Consider the following 26656-nt stretch of genomic DNA (forward strand, 5'->3'; position numbering starts at 1 on the left):
TTGTCAAAAACACTACAGTTTTTATGGCTTTATTTTTTAGAGTTTGTATTTTATCAATCCAATCCACCGAAAAAATAACAGCAAATTTTTTCACTTGATTTCACTCTTTTGGTAAATTCTTAATCTATTTCGAACATTTTGACTCCTGCCCTTATTTTTTAAAAAGGAGAACTAGCGAGCTGCTACGTGAAATGAAAGAGTGCAGAGCAAATTTCTTATAAAATTCATACTCTTCGTGTACTCCCATTCACGAGTATTTTTCACTCGTAAGTAAAATCGAGCAAATTGGAGCTGTCGCACAGAGGGGAAACATATGCCTAAAGTTGCTCAAAACTCAAAATATGAAAATCGTTTTTTTATGAAAAAATTTTGATAAACGGCAACCAGACTCTTTTCTACATTTGCTATAACCATCCTCGACTTTGTAAGATTAACCAATCCAATGCAGCAGTCGATTGAACTCAGCCATACTGAAAACAAAAAGTAAATTTTCGAAAACTAAGAAATTAGGTGAACATTAAAATGACATTATTTTCGCGAAAATTTATATTTTTCAAGATTTATTGTTTTTGTACAGTCTCCGAACAAGATTAGCATTAAAAAATTTCAGATTATATATTATACATCTTTGCTCTTTAATAATACTGACACATATCTTCTTTATGAACATTTTTAATGATAATTTTTAAGATTACTAAAATTTCAATAGTGAAAAAGTCTATTTCCCCGTCGTTTCCCGACCATAGTTTCTTCTAATGTTTTTTTCGCTTGAGTCTCAAATATCAGATTCAATCATAAAAAATTGCGCATATTTGCGCCATTCCGAAAAAAATCTAATTTTTCTCAACTAAAATATGAAATATTTTTATATGGAATTGCAAGGTTTACTCACACTAAATTTTGCTCCGCCTTATAACCGGGGCTCGTATTTATCAGACTAAACCAACATCTATCAAATATTTTTGCATTATTTAGAAACATTCACGGCTTTTCTCATGTGAATTGAGAAAAAATAATTTAAGTAAGTTTCAAAAAATAAAATTTGGAATGAAATATATGTATATGGGACTACATATACATCTGTACCGATTTGTTTGAAAATTGGCTCAATGTTTTTTAGGCTACTTCAGGTTTCATGTGTCAAATTTCAGTGATTTTGGTGCATTTTTATCTCATATCAGATGCGAATATATATGGAAGCTGCATCCAAATCTGGACCGATTTTCATTATTTTCTATAGGATTAATCCTTGTACAGAAGATATGCTTTGTGCAAAATTTTATATCAATCGGACTTTAAATGACCTTTCTAGGGCTTTTGATCAACTTTTAACACACATTTCCCCTCTGTGTGTCGTTGGGAGTTATGTCGTGACACCTTAAATACCGCCTTAATTTGTAAAAACGTTAAGCGTAAACAAAAAACAGCAACCAAGAGGAGATAATGAGTTCTGCTGTATGACATTCCAAATAATTGAACTTTTCGACAGCAACGCCTAACAGTATAACCACGGGCCCAAACTTTTATTCTGTCTTTGGCTTTAAAATGATTTCTTTACTGATTTCCTAAGAACATCACACATATTTTGTTAAGTTTTATTCCCACAATAACCACTCTATGTCTAGAGAAAAGTCGATGTTGTAACTAACACATGTAGGAAGATAACATCATATTATCCTGCTGAATATGTCCTACATTTAGCAGTATGCGGTCACATAAGAATCTGGTTACATCTTGTTTTGGTAAAGAATTTCGTTTTGTTATTCTGTTCATCCTTTTTGTTCTGCAATAGTAGGCCTGGTCTATTCTTGTTGCCATGTTTTTGTTGTTGTGCTGTGTTCTGTTCAAGAAGAAGAACGAACCGCTATAAAAGAAGAAAACTGGTGCTGTCAGTCTTTTTTCATGCTGTTGTTGTTGTTGCCGTCAATGTGTTTCTTAAATAACAACAATGCCACCACCACCACCACCATCATCTTTGGCAACTTGAACAATGCCAGCAGAGGTAGTAGCAGCTACAAACAACATCGGCGACCCAGTGCTAGAGACAACATTAACACAACATTTGCAACAAATTAAAGTATGACTTGGCTTCAGGCAATTCCACATGTGGACTTGGCCTAAAACGAACAACGAAACTAGTTGCCGGTTGGGGCCTGTTGTCGTCATCATGAACATCATCATCATCATTACACCAATATCAATGATGTTGTCGTCATCATCATACGTACATATGTTGTTAGTAATGCCCGAGTTAGTGTGTCAGTTGTTGTATTTGTTGTTATTTAATATTGCGCAATCAGTTTTATGCACATCTCATATCTTTGGCTGCTTTGCCATTGGTGTTGTTGTCGATGAAGTTGCGTCGTTTTTTGCATTTGTTGCCGCTTGTTTTGGCTGTCGTTAAATTTACCATTGGTGTTCATGTTGTAGACCTACTTTCCCATTAGGCGATAGTTGATTTACTCGGTGGAGTATGTGCCAGGGATGGACTTTGTTCCTTCCTATAACTCACACTCCGAAAATGTACACAAATAATTAAAAACAAGTCCATAGATTATGAAAACAGAATATAGGGATGCTAGTTGTTCTACATTCTTTTGCCGGGGTTTTATGTTCATGTTCCGGAAATGTTGCCTAATTTAGGCATATTCGTTTTCCATCATATATTATATCAATTATTAGGTCAATTAATGTTTAGGCAACAGTACTTCCATCTCTGATTAATGTGATCTGTGGGGCACTTAATCAACGTTTGTTGTTAGTTCAATTTTCAAATGCAGTTTGCTGCTTCTGGTTTCAGCATTGTTGTCGACAACGCTTGGTGGTGAGCCACACACATAATTCGGCCAACAACTTTGATAGTGACCAACAAAACAAACAGCTGTTTTTGGCTTCGTTTTTTGCTTTTTTCTTGTCGACTTGTTATTGCCTGCTTACAACGTCTTCTTGTTTTGCGTCCATTCAACCACAGCAGCCATCAGCATCATCTACATCTTGGCCTGCAAATCATGACCATTTAATGTAAGATAAAGGTTTAAAGGTTTTTAATCTTTTTATTATCTTTTCAATTTAGCTTCTTGTCTGGGTCTCATGTTGCAGCAGCACTCTCTTCACAATGAATTGATATGAAGGAGTGGAAAAAAGATGCTGCCGTTGTAATTAGTATTTGTTAGATAAGTGGATCAAGTAGCTCTCTATTAATTGAATGGCTTTTGTTGTCGTGTCATTTTTATCAAAATGTGGCATCTGTAGGGTTTTGGGTGTTTGCGGGCGTTTGATTTCGAGCAACCATTAAGGGTAAGGGTTTTACTGGGGTGTTTAGTTGTTTTCTTTTTGTTTTTTGGGGGTTTTATTGACTAGTGATAGCATAATTCTGTCAAAGTTCCTAAAGATCAATTTATTTAGAATTAAAATTAACTTTAATTATTTCTTTCGGGGTAAAATATGGGAAGAATATACATTAGCAATTTGAATTCACCCTCTGATAATTTGCTATCTGCATGTATTCACCTACATATGTTGCTAGTTGGCGCATAAGGACTAAAATACGTTTAACTGTATTCAGAGGAGAGTATAAATAAAACCTTAATTATTATTGTTTTGCACACATTTCTTTAGTTAAACGTTGTTTTGTAAAATTTAAACATTGCTTCTTTCTGTCACTGCATGCCATACTATCTTTGAAGTGCCATTTCGTGACAACAGATTACAGTTTGTTTATTGCCTATTCCTGACTGAATTCTAAGTGAGTGGTATGTTTTGTTGTTGTTGTTAGTGGGTGATAAATGATGATGAAAGTAAAGTTTTTTTTTATTGGATGTTGGAGTTTTTGGGTTAAAATCGTGCCTTGGTTTTACAACATCAGCTCTTTAGTAGTAGGAGAGAAATAAGGGATGTATGTCGGAATATATTAGGAAGTTTTGGCCAACTTAAATCGTTTAACTTCTCTGTAGTAGTGACAGATAATAAAGTCTAGATAGGGAAACGAAGGAGACATTGCAAGTGATGTTCACTAAAGACTGGGATACAGGTAAAGATTAATTTAAGCGATTGAAGGCAAATCATTTTGTTGACAGTGGTAACTAGAACTAAATTAGTGTAGTGACAATGGTGCTTAGGATGACGTTGAGTATGACTAAGTCCAGAATAGGCTAATCAGCTAATAATCCACTTTCGATTTGTTCCCTCCACTAACTCTAGTCAACTTAAATAGACTTCGTGATTGATTTTTGGAATATTGTTTAACAAGTAAAAATGTATCAATCGGCTTTGCCGACAAAGATATACCCTCAGTCTATGTGAATCGAAACTTTCATTTACGAACAGATCGTAATTTTGTGGCATTTTAATTAGGATTAAATTTCAATAGTGTTGCGGAGGAGGTACTTAAAGGAATGGACCGACATAGTTTAATATGGAAATGGGTCTTATTTTCAGAGTCATATCTTTTCGATAGATATCGAGTCCACTAGTCATTACAGTGACCAGCATGCCAGGAAGCATGGACTTGTCCACAGAAAACATACTCGTAATATGGCTGTAAACAGGACCACAACGAATAGCATCAGTATACATATCTAAAGGAGGTACCCTAATGAGAGGACCGATATAGACCATTTTCGAAATTAAACTAAATTTTGGGCAAAATATTAGGAGATCCAAAGTTTGGACCAAATTGATTGCCCCGTTCAAGACATATCGTGCATACCATTTTATTGACGTTTTTTAGTACTGGAAGTTGTGGACCGGTATTGCCCATTTTCGAAATGAAACTAAGTTTGAACAAAATATGTCGTAGGCCAAACTTTTGGATCAAATCGGTTGATCAGTTCGAGAGTTATCGTGCTCTCCATCCACTACATAGGGTGCCATAGGGGGTTTTCACAACTTTCGGGCTGTTTTCTCAAGAAGTATGCCCCTGAAAAAAAACGTCGTATTTGAGGCAGCGAATGCAAATTGCTTCAACATAAGTCAAAGTGATTCGTGAGCAGGCCTTAGAGAAAACTTATCCGAAATTTTGTGTGGTAGGTACCCGAAGGAGTGGACAAATATAGTCCATATTCGAACCTGGTAGATATATTAGGTTGTTTAAGTATGGACCAAATCGGTCACTCCCTTCACAACTTTTCCGGACATTTTTGAACTTTTGCGGGAAGGTACCTGAAGAAGTGGACCGACATGGCATATCTTCGAACTTAAACTAAGTTTTGACAAAATATTACATAGGCCAAATTTTGGACCGAACCGGCAGATCCGTACGGGAGTTATCTTGCGCTCCAACCACTACACAGGTTTCATAGGTTTTTTTTGCACCTTTCAGGCTATTTGCTCAGGAAGTATGGACTTGCCCCTGATGAAAGTTCTATCGCCGTATGGGGAGAAGTGAATACAAGTTGTTAACACAAAAAAACTGAACTTTTTCGAAATTTTGTGTGCGTGGTACCCGAAGGAGTGGTCAATCGGTCCATATTTGAACCTCATCTAAGTCTGGTAGAAATGGCACGATGTGCAAAAGTATGGACCAAATTGGTTACTCGCTTCAAGAGTTATCGTGCGCACAAATTTCCGAACATTTTCGAACTATTGTGGAGGAGGTACCAGAAGGAGTGGACCGATAAAACCCATCTTCGAACTTTAACTTAGTTGGACAACATATTACGAAATCCAAATTTTGGACCGAGTTGGTTGATCCGTTCGAGAGTTATCGTGGACTCCAGCCAGCCAGACAGACATACGGGCATGGTTAATTCAACTCCAAATTGTCTGAAACGAATTTCCTCCAAACATACTTGCGGCGTAAAACCATTATTTCGATGAGACAAATTTTGCCCTTATGAAAGTGTATATACCCTCATTAGCATAAATACTGAGGGTATAAAAATATTGTTCCCAACAGAGGGTGTCGTACCAAAGAGTGACCTGTGAAAAAAACATTGACAAAATCGAAAAACCATTATGAAAACTAACCAAAAATTGAATTTAATTTTTAGAATTTTCAATGAAAAAGTCGACTAAACTATCCAGGTGCCTAATTATGGCATTGGATTTGATCGAGTATTTGCTGGTGAATGAATAAATCGAGCTATAGCGTATCTAACGGGTTCATCTTTAAAATTTGCAAAATTGAAAGTTAACATTTTTATATGTTTATCTTTGCCTTATAATAATCGTTAAAATATAATAATTAGATTAACATACATGCATTATTCTCTAAATTTCCATCTATCGTCGACAAATTGAATTTCTTACGTTTTATTAATGGCAGTGGCGCATTTAGAGCAGGTTACCTGATGCTGTTTTATATCTTTTATCCATGGTCTGTCATCGGAGGTACTTGCAATGAACATAAAATCTGTGCGTCATCACTGGCTATTGCTGATGTTGGTGTCGATGCTGATGATGGTATTTGATCGACAGACTATGATGTTGCTACTTTGTTGTTGCCGATTATTTGGTACGGTTGCCGATTGTTTGCTGGCTAGTCTACTGCTGCCGTTACTGCCTGCCTTGAGTGTCAATTAAGTGGCCCCATCTTGTACTGTCATAATAAATAATGTTAAGTGTCATTGTAAATGTCCATTGGGTATTTGGCTTTGATTGCTCCGTTAGACTGATGCCATTCAAAGTTTTGCTCTCTAAAGAGTATTTAGGTTTCCTTTCGCTTTTTTTCCGTTATTTATTTTTATTTTGTCCATGCCAATATAGGTTTGTTTACATTATATAATTTGATATTTGAAAGAAGAAAAAAATGAAGCACTAGGAAAAAATGAGAAGCAAAATAAATTAACAATTTTTATCATATCTTTAAAAACATTATGACAATTTGGCTGGCCATTATTATTGTCGTTGCAGTTTTGTTTTGATTTTGCCTTTCTGTTGCTCCACCATCATCAACAGATTCATGAAATGCCAAACAATGACAAATTATTTATTACGTCAACTTTTACTGTAACTGAATGACAATTAGCCTGACGGTAGCCAGCCAGAAACGTCAATTTACTTTCATTTTGTTGAAAAATATTTTTAATTAAATTTTCATAATTCTATGAAGTTGAAACAAAAGGATTTTTTTCTTTTATTATTGCTTAATGACATTTTCAAAAGTTATAAAATCAGACTAATAAACAATATACATACATAATTTAAATTGTTTGAAAATGTAAACAAATTTTTAAATAAATATATAGAACATTCAAATTTAATTGGAAAATATACAACAGGAGGAGGAAGAGTGCCAGCTGGTTTTGCATAGCGACAAAAATCGAAATAATATAAATTATGAAGCACGATGCACTTTGTCGCGAGTTTATATTAACTGTGGCCAAAAATAGAAGGAGTTATCGTAGGTACATCAATTTTGGTTGACGTACTTATTGTTGACTTACAATCTCGAGGACAAAAACCTGTGATGTTCGGTCCACGTTTTGATATAGCCTTCATAGAACCGTACCTCCCGATTTTCGGTATTTTGAAAGTTTTAGTCACAATAACCAACCGAAATGATTGAAATTTGGTGTTTAGTCTTCGGCAGAGGTATGAAACATTCCAACAGAGAATTGTGGGTGTAAGTCCACGTTTTGATATAACCCCCATATAACAGTACCTCCCGATTTTCGGTATTTTGAAGATTATCACACCAAAACTGCTGAAATTTGGTATTTATTCTTCGTTGGGAGTATAAAACTTTCCCCTTGAAATTTATCGACTTCATGTAGCCCCCAAAGGACGGTACCTCTCGATTTTCGGTATTTGGAATGTTATAGCCTCATTATTACACCGAAATGGCTGAAAATTGGTATTTATTATTTATTGGGGATATAAAACTCTCCTCCTGAAATCTGTCAGTGTAGGTCCTCCACCCATGGAACCATACGTACCGATTTTCGGTATTTTGAATGTTGTGCCCTCAATATCCACCCGAAATGTCTAAAATTTGGTGTTCAGTCTTCATAATTTTTTTGTGGGCTTATTGAATACATCGAACAGTTGTCTTCAAAAATGAGAATTTTTCTTTAAACACGTTTTTTGACCGAATAGTCAAAAACGGAAAATTTTTGTAAAAAATCTAGTGTTGACCTTGGCTGTTCACCATTTCTTTAAAAAAATTATATTTTTAAAAGTCTCTTCAAAAGCAATATTATTAGGTACCTAATAAGCCCACAAAAATATATGATGATCGGTCCATTCGTTTTCGAGCTTTAGTGTACACCGCAAAACATTTATATAAAAGGGTGGTCACTGAAAAAGAGAAATAACATGTTCGTCTGCAAACCTGGTACCTTTATACATTTAAAGTACTCACTTTCCAAAACTCAAACAGCAAATAATATCGATATACACTTTTATACAATTTTTTTCCCACTCCACTAATTTTCAAATTTGATTCACAAAATCGATGTACTAAGTACTACAGACTTGGGTACCTGTAAAATCCATATGATCACTTTTAACTTGTAAACAAAAGTAAATCCTCGTTCATTACATCCAACGCAACTGTAAAAAATTATTTTAGAACAATAAATTGCTTTAAATATGAAGCATAATTAAAGTTATTAATTTTAGCAAAATAAGGAAAAAAAATCATATTTCCAACAATTATGGGGTTTGAACCTTCACATGGACAAAACTACTTGACAAATCAATACCATAATTCAAATTCCTTCAAATTGAAATGTTTACTATGAATTCTCATAAATAAATTTGTATTCCGAAGTACTTGGTTTGGACCATCGTCAGTTGATGATAATCTCCTGTTATTAACTGTCGTGTCGACCAAATTCTATGAAAGAATTGTCCTATTTAAGTTAATACGTTTGAAAATTTGACAAAAGATAATGTATTTTATACTACGCCAACTAAAAATACAAATGTGTTCATTACAACTTCTCCTAGGTCAGGATAGCCCAATTAACTAATTAAATAATCAGAAAAAAAAAAATATTTTTTTAATTAATTTTTAATTTAATTAGAAAATAATATTTGTTTTGTAACATCCAACCGCGAACTATTCTGCCAATAATTTGCATAAAAAAGCAAACATTTAAATGAAACAGCTGAGCAAATACTGAAATCAAAAACAAAATTACAATTTAGTAAAACAATGTGTCTGTATTCGAGACAATGAAAGCCTTTTAACAATTGCATAATTATCTTTTTTGACATTTACTCCGCTAGATCAATAACTTAGACCAGTTCAGCCTGGTCGCCAGTGTAGTTCTCCCCAAACAAATTGGAATATAAAATATAAGCAAACAATACCTGTATCAAAATATCCGTTATTTTTTATAACTCAATCTCGTCTGTATGATATCTACATCTGATTTGTTTGTCAATTGTTCTTCCACACTGGTTTTCTCTACAGAATTACGTCAGTATCTATCTTCGAACATCAAAAAGAGAAGTTTAACTAATTAAAAAATTGAATGCATGTTTCCATTTCCAGTTGAATCGCCTTGATTGTCTCATTTCATTCGATTATTGCTCTTGTTGTTGTTGTTTTGATTTTGCTAAACAAGTTACCATATTGGTTTAGTAAATGTCTAAATTTGCATAAAAGTTAATGATTCTATTTTATTTTTTTTTTTTATTTGACTCTTTAGAATATTGAAACAGTGTTGCTTTTTTTGTCTTTCCCATGTTTCACCTTATATGGATTGTACCATAACTGGGGGAGATTTCATAAATTATAGGAAGACAGCCAGATAAATGGAACTGCTAAATATTAAAAATTAGCAATCCGCACACAGGTAACAATATTATTAAACGATTCTTTTTCTGAAACTAATTCAAATAATGTTTTACTTTACAATCCCATCGCCTACTTTATGTCTACTTCAGAAATAAATAACGACAAATTGCTTCTTTCACAGTAAAGTTGTTTGATACTTTAGAATATCGACCGCCTGATTAGCATGAAAGTTACAATTTTTAGATTACAGATAAGATCAATGTATGTCACTATGTTGTGCACGGCTTTAAGAAAAAAAATACATTCCCCCTTTCATAAATACAACGATTTTTTCACATTTAATTCTTCCTCAACTTTAGAAAAACGTGCAGCAAACTAGAAAAAATATAACCCACTGCCCTGGGTTTGATTTCTGTGCCGTTCTCTGGTATCTGTATAATTATGCCGTAGTCATTTTTTGCTTTTGCTTTGTTTCAGTTGATCTCTTGCACCTTTGTCGTTTATCTTTGTTTTTAGTTGGAAACGTTACTTGGATAAGTTTTTTTTTTCATTTAATTTTAATGTAAGGCAAAATTAAACAGCAACAGAGCTTTCGGCAAAAAAACGTTAATTTTTCTCCATAGAGTAGAGAGAGAAAAAAACAGTGATTTGAATAATAACTGTAGAATGGAAAAGGTCTGCGGTTTTTCTTTTAGAGACTGGAAAAAAGAAAATAAATGGTGATTTTGCCACCTAAAAAGATAAAAAAGACCACTGAATTTTCCTACTACCCATTTCGCATTTTTTTAAATCTAGCATTGAGGCACTCAAGGTTGCTGCTTTAGAAAATCACTTTTCACGAATATGCCCAAATTAACTGAATGGCAAATGAAAACAAATAGCCTTGAATTTAGAAATGATAATTCAACAATGAAGTTGAAAAATATATTTGTGTCCATAAATCTTTGCTAAATTACATTAAATATTATTTAAAACCCTCACTTTAAAATTACAGGTTTGTCCGTCACCACAACAGGAAGTGATGCCGCTCTCAAAACATAATACAGTATTTTTTACAATAGCATCAAAAATATCAGTCAGCACGCCATCCCAGGCACAATCTACCATAATACCGAAAACGCAATAGATTTGGTTTGGAGGAAGCCCCTCAAAAACAATAAAACAATAAAGTTAAAGACCAAAAGAGTGGCAGATGTTTTGGGGGAAATGGCATAAATAAAAAAGGCATCTCAGATCAAAGCCACAATTTTTTATTCAAAATGTTTTGGTTAAGTTTTTTTAGCCACGAACAGTGCACAGTGATGCATTAGGCAATCGGTCGCAAAATTATTGTGTAAAGATTTGAGTTTCGTTTAAAGAAATATACTATTTTATTGGGAGAGCTTTTAGAGTATATAAAGCTCATAACGTGTAAACAAATAATTCTTCGAATATTTACAGAATTATGTCCACGAGCGTCCCAGTGTCTCACAAAGGTTAGCATGCCTGCATTGCACGCAGAATCTAGACTAGACATCAACAATTTCCAACTGTAGCCAAAACCTCTCAGCGTTGTGTTAGATTTCCTCAGTATTTTCAGTCATTTAAATTTTAGTCTGTCTAGAAGTGGTGTCGTTGGACGCGAAGCCAGACTCAGAAATATCATTCAGTTTAATATAGATTCGGGCTCATATGAGATATATCACCTCTTGTCTTTTAAGTGGTAATCTCTACTTATCATTGGCAAACAATAGAAAAAACATGTAAGAACGGCGTTAAGTTCGGCCGGGCCGAACTTGTTATACCCTCCACCACAAGTTGTATTGAAGTAAAATGGAATAATTTGTTTCCTTTCGTGTATGAAGAAGACTTAATACTAAATTTCAGCAATTTCGGTAAAACAATGTGAGGCACCGTTCTATGGAGCTATTTCAAAACGTCGATCTATACCGACAATGGGGATATAGGAAGGCGTTGACCTATACTGATAATACTCTTCTGGAATATTTTATAACTTTTGGAAGACTAAATAACGAATTTCAGCCATTTCGGTGCGATATTGACGTCACAATCTTCAGTATTACGAACATCGAGAGGTACCGTTCTAAGGGGGCTATATAGAAACGTGGACCTATACCGACGAATTTTATTTGGAATGGGACAATATGAAAGCGTGGACCTGTACAGACAAATTTCTGGCGAACAGTTTTATATCACATTTAAGACTAAATACCAAATTTCAGCCATTTTGGCCATTTGACCACAACCTTCAAAATACGGAAAATCGGGAGGTACCTTTCCATGGGGGCTATATGAAGGCGTGGACCTATACCGACAAATTTAAAGGGGAAGTTTGAGTACCCCCAACGAAGTCTAAATACCAAATTTAAGCCTTTTCGGTGGAATATTGAGGCCAGAACGTTCCCAATACCGAAAATCGGGAGGTACCGTTCTGTGGGGGCTATATGAAGGCATGGACCGATACCGACAAAGTTCTGGGGGAAAGTTTTATACCACCAACGTAGAATAAGTACCAAATTTCAGCCATTTCGGTGTGATAATGAAGCTAAAACCTTCAAAATACCGAAAATCGGGAGGTACCGTTCTATGGGGGCTATATAAAGGTGTGGACTGATACCGACAAAATTCTGGGGGAAAGTTTTATACCCCTAAAGAAGACTATGTACCAAATTTCAGCCATTTTGGTAGAATAATGAAGCTAAAACCTTAAAAATACCGAAAATCGGGAGATACAGTTCTAGGGGGCTATATCAAAACCTGGACCGATATATCCCATTTTCAATACCAACCATCCTGCAAGTAAATTTTGACTCTCTATCTTTAAAATTTCGAGCTGTATCTTGATTTCAACAGACAGACAGACAGACAGACAGACGAACGGACGGACAGACGGACATGGTCAAATCGACATAGAATTTTATGCTGATCAATAATATATATACTTTATAGAGTCTCCGACGAATATTTCGATGTGTTACAAACGGAATGACAATTTTAATTATACCCTCCATATGGTGGAGGGTATACAAATATTGGCTTAGTTTAAAGTACAGGTAGTATAGAGTATGCCGCAAAAAAATTCAAGTGTATCGGAAAAATTGGTTCAAAGTGAAGAATTTTTTTTTCTCGATTTTTGGACAAAATCGTTCAATTTTTTTAGTTAAAATCAAAGTTTTGACTTTGACAGTTCAACATTTTTTTTTTTAAAGTCTCAAAAATATCAATTTCATATAAAACTTTAAGTCTTCTCGCAAAAAAAAAAAATAAAGACAAGATTATTAGTTTCTTAAAATGCCCACAAAAATTTACGAAGATCGACCCATTCTTTTTCATGTTATCGTTGGTTGCCATCGTAAAAACTTTTACCCAAAAAGGGTTTCGCGGGAAACCATGCAATATTTTTCAACAAATAAATAAATGTATTTATTACAGTGTTATTATAATAAATTAATAAAGAAAAAATTAATTAATTAAATAAAATAATTATTTATATTTATAGGTCCACGTATTCATATAGCCCCCATAGAACGGTACCTACCGATATTCCGTATTTTGAAAGTTGTAGCCTCAATATCCCACCGAAATGACTGAAATTTGGCATTTTGTCTTCGTTGTGGGTATAAAACTTTCCACCTGAAATTTGTCGGTATAGGTCCTCGTCTTCATATAGCCCCCATAGAACTGTACCTCTGTATTTCTGGTATTTTGTAGGTTGTGCCCTAAATATACCTCCGAAATGGCTGAAATTTGGTATTAAGTCTTCCTTGGGGGTAAAAACTGTCCACCTAAAATTTGTCGGTTTAGGTTCAGGCCTTCATATAGCCCCCATAGAACGATACCTCTCGGTTTTCGGTATTTTATAGGTTGTGGCTGTGGTTATACATTTCTCTATTTTATTGATTGGTCTGAAGAGAATTTTAAACAGAAAAATTGGCTGTCTAATAATTAATTAATAAATACTAAATAAATACTGTATCAACTTGGGATTAACACCTTAAAGGATGATCCTGGGAACCCGAAAATGAGTCAGTCTTAAATAGTCCTCTCGAATTATAGTAGAAAGGTTTGTCTTAGCTGACACAGCAAGTTTTGCACACATTTTGTGGCAGCAAATCGAATTTTGCCCTAATCTTTGGTATTTTTACGTTCCAAAACATGACAGTTATTCGATTCGCCTATCTGCCAATGATCGGACATTTAAGTGTGATTTAAAAAAAAAAAAAAACTTTAAAATTGTGTGTGCCAAATAGTGGCGCATAAGCATAATTGCACTCTTAAGCATAATAAACTCACTCCCACAATATCTTTTTACAAAGGGGTCTTGTTCTTATGAGGGAGTGACATGGGAGAATTGGGATAGTAAGGTTCATAGAAATATTATCAGGACCGCATGAGTATTGTTTTATTTATCCAATGTTTCATACAAAAAAATTCAATGTATGTATGATTGTGGGAACTGTCGTAAATTATTTTTTGGAAATTCTTCTTGTTGCTTCTTGTTCTTGTATCATTTTTGGATCTGTAAAAAAATATTTAACGTATTTAAAGTTGTGTCGTTCATGAACGAACTATTTCAAAGAAACGGAACCATATGCAGCTAATTCGTTTATATCGTTCATTTAGCTCTTCTTGCGCATATGGCTCTTCTAGTTTATTATGTTGAAGAAGTGAACAATGATAGTTCTTTCAGGTCGTTTTGTTTTATTTTTACTTATTTATTTCTTCTACATCCCTCTTATGTTAAAACATGAAAAATGTTATAGTGTACAAAAATGAACAACATTTCGAAACTTTGGTATTCCCTTCCACACAGAGATTTCGGTGTTCTGTTGCACACAGAAGCGACAAGTTTAAAGTTTAGTCAATTTTAAAAGATTTAATTTTTAGATGTTTTTATTTTGAAATCAGACTGTGCTACAACTACCCTCGTATATGGTATTTGAATTTTGACAGGTGCATTTTGTTTTGTTCTGTTTGCTCTGGATATTAGTGTAGCTGGTGGTGCTGATGTTTGTTGGCGTCATTGTCTGGTATTCGACAAAAAATATAGTTAAGCTAACGAAGCGTGACCGCAGTAACTTTAAAGGCACGTCGTCACACGCTGCACATAATCATACAGCCGCCCAACAGAACGTTAACAACACCAACAAAAGGGCTTCCATTAAACTCTGAATATCATTCAGCCATCCATCCAACCAAAAACAGCCATTCATGTGTACTTTAGCCAACATTTTTTGTTTGCCAGGCATGTTTGACAAAGTACCAAAATAAACGAAACTTTTTATTATAAATGGAAATTTGTATACGAATGTGTGTGTGTGTCTGTCAGTGTTAACCACAGAGTCGTGTTTCGAGTTACTTACTATATGACACCTGCTTAAAGCTTGAAATTGTTTTTAATTCTGGCCAAAATTCTGCTAGAAATCTGTCGTGACTTAAAACATGCAATGTTCCTTAGAAAGCCTGTAAAATCCTCCTTTGGGTTTATTTTCTTCTGCTTGGGCATGTTATCTTCAGTAGATGTAGACTAGCCCAGTTTTTATACCTAACACAATTTACAGAGCTTTTTGTTTTATGGCCGACCTAAGAGCTAGATAATATGTTAGTTCTGCCCTTAGTGTTCCTCTGTGTTTTTTGTTGTTGTTCATGTCCCCAAGTTTGTTCTTCACTTCGAGGCAATTTTCAGTTTTTAGTTGGAGTGTAACTTTAACTGTGTCATGCTCCAGTGAAGATGAACAATTTTTTTGCACAAAATTCTAAACCATGAAATTCATTTCATTCATGTTTGTTTGTTTTGAACTAAACACACACAGGTATTGTCAGGTACGCGCGCAGACATGTGTAAGGCAGGGCAGCGGGAGCTTATGCTTAGTGGCCAACATAGCTATGGTCGTATTTCAAAGGTGCTGCAGAGGGGAAGACAACAAAAACACGTTCCGTAAACATTTAATAGCAAAAGCCGCCATGTACGAATTGTTATTCACTGTCAGTTGTCGATCTGAACTTGAAAATTGTAATAAAATTGTTGGTGTAGTGACGTTGATTGTCATAAGGTTTATGCTTTCGACCGTATACAACTGACAGATGTAACAAAAGTCATTTACTACATCATTACGTATCAAATACATTTTTGTTTTAATTGGAGTAACATAAAAAAACAATTAACACAACAAAAAATAAGAACATTACTACGTACAGATAATGACTATGTGGTGACCTTCATGGTAAAAATATTCAATAGAAATTTAAGAACATTGGGTGTTATTTCTGAAGAAAAAGAAACGATTAAATATAGCAGGCTATTTTAATAGAAATGAGTATATGTAGATGTAAAGTGTTAAATTAGAACTGATTCCAGCCGAACCTCTTCCTACTATTGGTTTGTAAATCTTAAATCAGTATCTTAATTTGGTTCCGAACTTATGTATTACACTTTAAAAATGTGGCTTCAAAATAGTAACAGATAAAAATACTCAACCTTAAAAACAGTTTACTAAATGTCACAGTTCCGAATACCACATCACATGCTTGATCTGAAGGTATTCAATTCTGAAAAATGAAAGGGTGCGCAAACATTTTGAAGATCGTAATTTTTGTGGCACCAAAAAGCCTGGTTGGTACAACATTGGGAAAATATCATTATGTATTACAAATTGTACACAATTTAGGGATATTTAAAAGCGATATTTTATAGATGGTAGCCATTTCTACACGCACAGAAAAAATATTTTTCGCTTTTGTTGGAACAAAAATATATGTTTTGGTTCCAAAAATGTATTTGTTTTGTTCAAACATTGTAATCCAAATCCAAAAATACCATCTTTTGTTCCAAACATAGAAAACAAAAACAACTTTCGAATTTCCGCAATATTGTTAAAATCGTTAACAATACCGATTGTAGGAACTATCATAATCTAATTTTGTTTACAAAAAGTATTGTCAATACAGAAAACCAGACCAGAAATTTTTGATTTGAGTGCATATACTTCTCATATACACTTTTCGCATAACTTGGATATAAATGTGGCGTATAATATTGCAATCATTGATGAACAAAATACATGGTTTGGTGCATTGGCTGACAACAAAGACAAACAAAAAGCCACAAGAACCCACCACAACATAAGGAATAATTAAACACCATAACAAACATGAAAAGGAAAGAAGAATGAAACAAAACAGAAACAAATAAAAACAAGAGTCTCACAAGTACATACACACAAAAACAAAGGTAAAGGCAGCATGTCATACAAACACACCACAACTCACCAAAATTGTTTTTTCAACACGGCATGGAATAGCGAGAGAAGAGAAACAAATTTTCGCAGAAAAGAGAGAAATATTGTTCAGTTGACACAAACTATTTTTGGATTTACAATACTACATGAGGAATCCAACAATATGTTAACAATACATATTTTGCTCTTGGAATATTGTTGGATCAAACATATTTTTTTCTCTGCGTGTAGGAGATTGGTAGTTTTCTTTAACGCTTCTACAGTAATGCCACCTTATCTAAGGGGTCATGACCAGATTCAGCTTTCTAATAACACTGTCTCATCATCTGATCATCATTTTAAATGTAATTTTGTGTCAAGGACGAAATGTTGCCACCATTGAAATGGGGAGTTATGTGTACTTTGTTGTAGCGAATTTTGGAGCAGAGTCCACTTCATTTCAAATATCACTTAAATATCCACTTAAAATGTACTCGATACAAATGTGTGAAGTATTGAGTAATAATTTAAATTTATAATTGAAACTTATTCAAATTTGTTATTCAGTAAGTTTGATACAAAATAGGAAGCAAATAAATCAAGTAGACTTCAATATTCAGTAATTGTAAGAAGGAGGTTCTTCACTAGATATTATATTTTGTGTCTGAAATGAAAAAAATATAGTTAAACATTTTTGAATGCGAAAAAACTCTCAACCAAATATGGGTTTATATAGAACTTTTTGGTAGCCGTTACTACTTACAAATCAAAGTACTAACGCAATATTATAACAGTTACATGTAAAAATTGCTTAATTTAGCAGTCTCTGAATTTCTTAGGGGGATGAGAAAGGTAAGTAGGAAAGTTTTGCTTCACTCAGTTTATAGAATAATTTAATTTCTTTTATGTAGAAGGTATTTCAAACATATGTAACTAACCCAAAAAATATGTAGAATAAGGGCACTTTAAAGATTTGCCTAACTTCAATCATTCGTGATTCCGAGTAAATTTTTCCAACTTCAATTTATAGATGCTTATTTGCTTCGAAATTTAGTTTACTTTCCAATGAAATTAACAAATTTTGAGTTATTTCTTATAAAACTTGTGAAATTTTCGAATTTAGTAAAATAGTGCTTTTTTGCTAGTAGTCGGCACCATTTCCCAGAAGTCGGGATAACATGTTCCAGTAATCGGCACATTGTATTTTAGCAAAAAATGTTATAAGTTTGATACTTTTTATTATTTTGAAAAACAAAAAAACGTTCTTTTACACAAATAATTCATATTTAAATCAATATTACTTTTAAAAAGTAAATAAATGAAATATTTTGCTAACATTTGTAATCCCTTCAAAATTTTTCTTTTTAGATTTGTTTTTAATTAAATGAAAGTTCAATGTTTTTCATTTTTAATACATATAGCAATAAATTGTGCATCAAAAACATAAGAAAATTGAAATATATCGCTTAAATAAATTAGATCGTGCCGATATTCGCCAACTATTACCCCCACTCTAATTTTTTTGCAACAAGATGCGACACAAATGTGCGCAATTTTAAACATTTTTGTTGAAATGTGATTTTCACGCATAAAGTGTGCTGAAATTCTGAACCTATGTGTCTAAAGTGAATGAATATGCAACAATAATTGCCTAAATTTGAAACATTTTATGCCTAAAAATAGAATTTCAACACAAGTGTTAAAAATTGCGCACATTTGTGTCGCATCTTGTTGCAAAAAGTTTTGAGTGCAATTGTCGGCGTGCAACGATGTTCGCACTTCAAACCATGCTTAAAATCATTTAAAACTAATTTTTATTCAACCTATTTCATTTAATTAGACTTCGTAGTATTAACTTAATTTTCTTAGAATTTTTTGCAAAAGATAATAGGCGAAACTCACGTTTTCACACGCGTTTCATCTCATGCCGACTTCAGGGAAACTTTACATTTTGTTGTCCCTAAAGTCGGCTTCAGCAAAAATGCCAGAATTACAAATATTTTGTTATAATTTCTTTTCCTAATGTGTTCTTCTGAATATTCTCTACCACCACCACAAAAATTGTATTGAAAATTTGTTCATTTAAAAATACAGTATAATCTCGATAATCTGATAATCCGTAACAAAAACATATAATTTTGTAAATTTAAATCATTCGTAACAAATGTTATAGATAATAATATGACATCCAAAGTAAAGGAATTCATATTAAGCAAGTACGACGGGCTGTGACCATTTTCAGACTGGGAATAGATTCCCTGGCTACCACATTTTCTTCGTATATTCTTCCAGCGTAATTTTTGTAGTGTAAAGCGTCATTACAATTGTCGGGGATATAAACTTCGTAGCCCATGTACATACATACATATATATACTCATTGCATGTGTCCATGCGACATGAGCCCCTTATGACTCACGATAGAACTTCATAATTCAAATACACTCATCTCATTATGGTAAATATTATTTCGCCAGCAATTGACGTCATCTCGTCGTCGAAACCAAAAAGAGATATTTGTTTATCAGAAAATGTTATTTTATTTTCCGAACTACTAATAATACAAAATTGTATTTACGAAATAATTACGAGCATAAAATATGTGCAATACTCCGTAGTTACTGGCGAATGTCAAAGGATGAAAGTAAAAGAATCCAATTTTTATAAATATATGTGAAATTTTCGATTGTTTGAGTGGAGTATTCCCCCATTGGCTCAACTTCATTTATTACCCTCTATTACAGAGAGTATTTGTGTATTTGTAAAATTTCTATACAATCCCAATAAAAACTAAGATATTAATCCCAAGGCTCTAAACGAATTAAACATGTTTCGATAAAATAGCTTTGGAATACAGTACATGCTCCTAATGGTCTTTCTCACTAATCGGAGGGCTAATAAATTAATTACTTTAGAGGAAAGCAGCATGCATAATCCATTTTTTAAGAACTATGCTACCCAGCACTAGGTTTTAAATACTGTTGCTTATCTTGTCATAGTCAGTCATCAATGTTTAAACGGTACAAAAATCATTCCACACATTCATATTTAAAGTTCCATATCGGCATCTTCCAGGCTAACAAATGTTGACTGTATAACTGAATCAACAGTGACTAGACAGAAAGTCGTGATTTGGACCGAAAACTCTTAAAAACTTAATTATTCTTATTTATATACCAATTGCTATTGTTATGAATGAAAACGTTATTGACATAAATAAGAATCTAGTGCTCAAGATAGGAACACAATATTGATTTGGGGATTGTCGAGGTAAGAACAATATGTGATGTCCGCATTACAGGGTCTACAATGTAAAAAATTCTAGTGCCCGGATTACCGCGTTGTCCGGATTAACGAGCGTCCAGATTATCGAGACTATACTGTAATTGCACACATTATTATGTTGACGTATCTACTAATTATTTTTAAGAGACATGCATTTCCGACTGTTTTGAAAAACACTCGCTAACAAAAAGTTATATTCCGATATAATAAATGGACTAAACTCAATGCAATTTTACACAGAGTTATCTGACAATATTGTTGATCATTTTCATATTTACATATATGTTATAGTAATTTTAAGTTATTTGAGTTCAAATACCAAAGATGCCGACTACTGGTACATGCCGAACTTAGGATCACTTAACCTATATATAGGGATTTCTGGGTGAAATCGGACACTTGTTCACGATGAAGTTTTTGATTTCCTTTATTTTTTGCTGTGATGATGCTGCTTATCAGCAAACGGTTCCACAGATATCGCACCTTGAAAAAGTCGAATTCTGTAAAAACTATATGCAAAGAAACACTCATAACTTCTATGTCCAAACAAACATTTTTTTTTGTATTTTTGTCACTTATCTAAGAAAAAAATAAAAAAAAAATTGCACAGAGGGCTTGGATGTAATTTTCGCATTTTAATATCAATTTTTATCAATGATTGTACTCTTCGATTTTCTTGAATTTTTTTGTATTGAACTACGATTATTTACAAAAATTTGAAGTCCTATTTGGTAGTGGGATTCGAATTATTACTATTTTTTCTTAATTTTTTAAAATTTGTCAATACAATTTTCCCTTTATACCAGTGTGAAACATTTATTATTTTACCAAAAAAAAAAAAAATAAATAAAAAATCACATTTTTCAACATTTGTTTTGCACTTTTATTTGAGAATTTATCTTAAATATGTTAACAACTTCGTCATTTTTCTATTTTGAAAATGGTTTAGCTGTTATTGTACCAGCCGGACAATAAACTTACTAAACTGATGATTTGATCATCACTACAGCTTGGGAATTATATGAATGGGCATCCGAGATGAATATTAAAATGACATTTAAAGTGAAATTTTCACAAGTAGATGAATGCTTAAATACGAAAGAGGATTTGAATTTGAGATATTAAATGGCCCAAGTTATCGCACGCACTTACAGCCTGTTTCACTATGTCGAACGAAAGAAAAACAACTAAACTCGTGTATGATTTTTTAAATGTTGTAGTTGTCTTAAAGCAAACATAAAGTCAATATTGCCATGAAAACCAAAGTTTATGTTTTTTTCGTTCGCAATCATTTTATTTCGACATAGTGAAACAGGCCCGTAAAAACTTCATTCAGTAATATGCACTAATGATGATACACTAATTCCTAAACCATTCTTTAAATCGCAAAATGACGAAGTTTTTAAGATGTTTAAGATATATTCTTAATAAAACATCAAAATAAATGTTTATAAATGAAACTATTTATTTTTTGCTAAAATAACAAATGTTACACACTGTTATAAAGGAAAAATTGTATTGAAAATTTAAAAAAAAATTAAGAAAAATTTTATTGGCAAATTTTAAAAGATTACGAAAAAATAGTCCCACTACCAAATAGGATTTAGAATTTTTGTAATAAATCGTAGTTTGATACAAAAAAATTCAACAAAATCGAAGAGTACAATTACAAACATTGATCAACATTTATTTTAAATATTAAAACGCGAAAATTGCATCCAAGGCCACTGTGCAAAATTTTAGTTAGCTGATAAAACAACAAAAAATACAAAAAACGATTTTTTCATTGCACATAGTTTTTACAGAATTTGACTTTTTCAATGCGCAATATGACTGGAACCGTTAGTCAAAAAAATCTGAACATATGCTAAAATGTTTTGCTGATCAGCAGCATCACCACAGCAAAAAATAAAGGAAATCAAAAACCTCATCTTGAAAGAGTGTCCGATTTTACTCAGAAATCCTCATTATATCTGATCAAGCTTTTACCCAGCTTTAATTTCCGCATGTTTCCAACTATGTACATTGCAACAGGATTCTCATTAAATTTATTTATTCTTTTCACTCATTGTTTAATAGCGTTTACTACAATGATGAAGATATTCCTGTAATTTCATTTAGTTTTCATTTCATTAAGATTGTTTGTTTAGAGTACCCTCAAATTATTTTCATTTCATTCTGTTGAACGTCTTGCTTCTACACCTCTATAACTTGCCGTAGTTCTCCCTCAATAAGAATTTAGTTCCTGAATAGCAACAGTTGCTTGAAAAATGTAAATGCGTAGGATGGAATGAGTGTGACTGATTGTTTGGTGGCATTAAAGTTGGTCAATTACTATTGATTAATGGCGAACACAAAACAGTTTCAGTAAAATAAATTACCTTAATTAAGTATACCACTAATAATAATTAGATGTGACTTCTACTACGCATCTGGCATTTATATTGATTGGATACCTCTTGGCTAAATATGTAATTTCAATTAATCAAAATCATTAAAGTTGTGGTTATGAGTTGTAGGTGGTGATGGAGCTCCCACCCAAAAATATAAATCAATGCTAATTTTCATTGATTTCATATTCTTATTTTGGCTTCCAGCAAAAGGTCATTTACTTGCAGTGGCTTTGATTGTGTGTATGATGGTCATACAGTCGGAGTGAGTCGGTGACACTGCGCACCTCATGTGTTTGTGTGAGAAATTAACTATTAAAATCTCATTAATTATGCCGATCACATTTGACAACAACGTTTGGTGCTTTGTCCAGGGGGCCATTACAAATGTCACCTTATATGGCAACCACTGGCCGATTGGGACAATTGCAAGTGACAAAATTCCAGTAATTACCCACGAACAATGACATCTATGCATGGTGGATAAAAGAGGGAATGTCCATTGCGACATTAACAAATTTTGGATTTCCATATTACAAATTACATTTGTTTGGAAAATGGGTTAACTTTTACATACATATGGGCATTTCCATGGAATATGAAGAATAAATTATGAGGTGCGAATCTAGGTCAGTTGTATTTAGAAATCCTACACGGTATACATAGTTAAGGAAATTCTATAAATATTCTGAGAGCCTATAACAATTGAGATCACCCATCACAAAACCGCAAAATCTGTGAAGATCAATTTCGTGGGTGTGGTAATCTGTGAAAAAATAATTATCTTTACCGTCTGTAAATATTTTTAAAGAAGCCACACTTTAGGTGTTATAAACAGACCAAATTGTTTGATCATCTTTATTTAAGAAATATTGACAATGTCGGTTTCGTGTCGATTGAGTCAGCGGAAACGGAAGTCCGTTTTATTGGCTCTTATTCGGTTGGCTATGCTGCGAGAAAAGTTCAACTGTCTGTTGAGAATATTTCATAAACTTTCAGTCACACTGAAAGTTGTTGCTAGTTGATGACTATTTTGTCATGGCAGACATTCTTGTGGGCCTACAAACAATAGCCCACGGTAAAGTAAAGGTGTATGTGTGGCACCATCGGCGTAATAATAATAATTTAATATTTTAATTAATTAAATGCACGCGATTGTTGATGTCGGTGATGGTGGTGTGGTGATGACGGTATGTCGCTTGGTCGAAATAAACAAAAATATACCATTGTATCAACTGACTGTGTCAGTCGGATAGTTGGATGAATGGATGCATGATTGTATAATGAGAATTTAATTGTAACCAAAATTCAAAGGGATGGATTTTCTCTAAAAACGCTGAATGTATTGAAATAATTGCATGACAAGGCCTGGTAAACATGCGGACATGTAGCGCTACACACACGTTCATATGTATGTGTGTAGATTGTACAATCTGTGTGTTTTTTTATCTTCAATAATATCACATGTTTTCCCATGTTCTACTTCACACAGAGAGCGATGTTGCAAGCTCCCAAAAAAACAACCATACGAAGCGAAACTGTTGGGTAAAAAATGTTAATTGCTACGAAAAGTGGGTGTAGTTGGTGGTCTTAGGAATTTCTAAAAGCGATGTGTAAAAATAAAAATGTTGCTTTGTTATGGATAAATTTTTAATTTTTGTAGGTTCTTTTTATTGAAACAAATGTTTGGTTGTTGTTACAAGTGACATTGTGCTATTGGTTCGATTTATTGAAACAGATTCATGGCTTTCAGGTTAAGTTAACGGTAAAAGTGATATTAATTTAATTTAAATTGTATACAATATTTATTTAAAGTTTTCAATGTTTCTTTGCAAAGTCAAAGCATTGAAAAAAATAATCTATAATAATAGCCCTAAACAAAGAAGCCACTAATATTTATGTTACGAAAAAGCATTTTACATGTAAATTATTTGAAACCCAAAAAATGCCAGATAAATATTTTGCAAAACAAAACCGCTTAATTAAACTATTTTCCAAACAATTAATAGGAATGTAGTGATAACATTCCATAATTCAAGGTCCTCATACATATTGCTATAAATAGGGGGAAACTGAACATGCTGGTACATCATTTCGAGGTTTTATTTGACATAATAGGCTAAGGCTTAAGGTAAGGTCACATTAGGCAAGTATTTGCTCCAGCGACTGGCAGTGTGAGCTTACTGAAAGCAAGTGAGCGTAAATAATGCATTGAAATTTATACTAACTTGCTCTCAGTAAGTGCACACTGCCGGTCGCTGGAGCAAATATTTGTCTAATGTGACTTTACCTTTATGCTCATAGGTTTACTTTCATCGTTGTTTAAATTTTGTAATAGAACAAACGTATGTACATGTTTTTGTTCCCATATACAGCTATATAACAATGGCATTGAATGATTCGCATTGTAATTAAAATTTAAATAGAACGTCCGTGAAAGTTATGTAATTATGTCAAATATTGATACGATAGTTTAATAAAGAACAAATTTTTGACCACTTTTTAGCCTGACCTTTAGGGTGGTTTTAAAAAATCGATGTCGTATTTTTTGAGCGCCACCACCTTAAGTGTTTAGTTTTGTTAGATTTTAAGATTGCCAAAGTTTGAGTACAATCGGAATATGTTAACACGTGCCACAGTGGCCTCAAAGTTTCCATGGGCCCTATATATAGCTTATATTAAAATCTGACCCAATTTTCAAATTTTTTTGTAGGATTACTTGTTCAGCCACAGAAATTAACTGGTGAAATTTTTTCATCGATTGGATGTGGTCTGTGGAGCTATTTCGTGAAAATTCGCCTTTGGCTCCATACAAATTACTATGGAAACTTTAAGGCGGTTTAGCCATGTTCGTCCGTCTGTCTGTCTGGTTGGTGCGCACGATGACTCTCGAACTGATCAAACGATTCGAACCAACTTATGCACTTCGTAATATTTTGCCCAAACTTAGTTTAAGTTCGAATGGCCATATCGGTCCACTTCTTCGGGTACCTCCCCCACAAATGTTCAAAAATTTTCTGTAAAATGTAGTGAATGATAACTCATATATATAAATCTGATTCGAATAAGGACTATATCGGTCTACTTACTTATCCAGCTCTGTTTTAGATGTTGTGCTGTTCCTATGTTTTCAATTTTCAAAAAGTACTATTTTAGCAAAGCTTTGATATAAATTTCTGGTCATAATTTAAGTTTTTCTTATAATTAGAATAATTTTTTTATTAGTTGTTGCTCTTTTCCACTTCATAACATAAATTAAATATAAATTCATAGAAAAAACAAACTCCCAAGTGGAGCATCTAGCTGTACAATGATTAGACTTGTCTGTCAAAAGTACTCCTCATGAAAGGTTTTTGCCCCTTTCTTCTGATTAAAAAACAATCGGATGTCAATCAATACAAAAATGAACTATTATTAGTTATTCAAACCACGAAGTTGTAAATGTTTTGAGCAGGTTAAAACATGTGATCCTCCGATATTTCACACATTTATGTAACATAAGTGTTTAAAACTGAATAATCATTTTTAAATCTTGGAAGTAGGGCCAATAAAGAATCAAATTACAAAAATTAATATTTTTCAAAGCACTAAATATGTATCTCTAAAAACAGTTAAATGTGGTATAAACATCTGAATTGCAAATATTTTGAGCAACACTGTATATATGAAATTTTATGACGATCAGTTACGGCTAACCCGTTCCACCCAGGCGATCTTTGTTTCCACCGTAATTTGTATTGGTCCAAAGGTGCATTTTCAAGAAAATCGGATTTTGATATATCTCCGATAGGCCGATTTGGGGTATTTTGAGCCTTATATAGCTATATCGAAATGTGATCCGAAAATTTTTGGTAGGGTTTTAGGCAATTCTAAAACATAATATTTTTGTTTTTGCTAGGTGAAGGGACCTGTTTTTGAAATGACCCAATATTAGGGTCATCTCTTGCTGTAAAGTTTTATGGTAGACAATGCTATAATTTTATTCTGTGTAGATGCCTAAAAATTTACGTTGGAAACTTCCAAAACTTCCTTCGTCATCTAAGAAAATTATGTTTATTATTAAAATAGCGGTCTGTTC

The 26656-nt window shown here is 33.2% G+C and overlaps 1 protein-coding gene and 1 long non-coding RNA gene across 2 annotated transcripts in view; one reads left to right on the forward strand and one right to left on the reverse strand.

Moving 5' to 3' along the window:
- Positions 1-26656, forward strand: part of LOC141393501 (uncharacterized) — a 590028-nt gene that overhangs the window by 71320 nt on the left and 492052 nt on the right. The window lies entirely within an intron of this gene.
- The window catches only part of LOC141393500 (uncharacterized), a 118813-nt gene that overhangs the window by 34162 nt on the left and 57995 nt on the right, over positions 1-26656 (reverse strand). The window lies entirely within an intron of this gene.

This window comes from Musca autumnalis, unplaced genomic scaffold, assembly GCF_047663935.1.
Source record: "Musca autumnalis isolate F117 unplaced genomic scaffold, ASM4766393v1 scaffold_2, whole genome shotgun sequence".
NCBI lineage: Eukaryota > Metazoa > Arthropoda > Insecta > Diptera > Muscidae > Musca > Musca autumnalis.